The following is a 574-nucleotide window of genomic DNA, read 5'->3' as shown; positions in this document are numbered from 1 at the left end:
GGGGAGGAGCCTGGCTCTGGCGAGGAGGGGACAGGATCACCAGCACAAGGAAACTGCAACCCAAACCCGATCAGGACTTCACCGCCCCCCCCCCCCGCCTCTCCTCCCGCCCCTCCACTGACCGGAAAGGGGCGCCGCGGAGGGCGGCCAGGGCGGAGGGGCGGCGGGGAGGGTGGGCGAGGCGCACCCGGGTTCGGGGCGGAGAGGGCGGGCAGGAGGGAATTCGCGCTCTGGCCCTTTAAATGTGGCTCCAGCTCCTGCCAATTCATTCCGGCTCGGTAGGTTATTCCGTGCCGAGGAAACCGGCCTGCCCCATTCATAAAGTTTATTTCTACAGGCGGGCTTTCTTTTTCAGACTTTTTAAATGAGCAAACATTTTTTGCATTCAATCCAGGGTATGGGGTAGTTTATTGATGTGGGGTCTCTGTGCAAGCAAAAGTGATCAGGAAAAACAAAAGTAATGTCAGAGTACTTGGAGATGTGCCTCTCTCACCTAAGGGATTGAGAAACTGGGAAAAAAAAAAATCTGTCTTTGATTGAAATGTCGGTGATACTTTGGTGGTCGTAGTCAACA

This window comes from Phocoena phocoena, chromosome 2 (genome assembly GCF_963924675.1).
Source record: "Phocoena phocoena chromosome 2, mPhoPho1.1, whole genome shotgun sequence".
In the NCBI taxonomy this organism is placed as follows: Eukaryota; Metazoa; Chordata; class Mammalia; order Artiodactyla; family Phocoenidae; genus Phocoena; species Phocoena phocoena.
Note: the sequence above shows the minus strand (reverse complement) of the source record.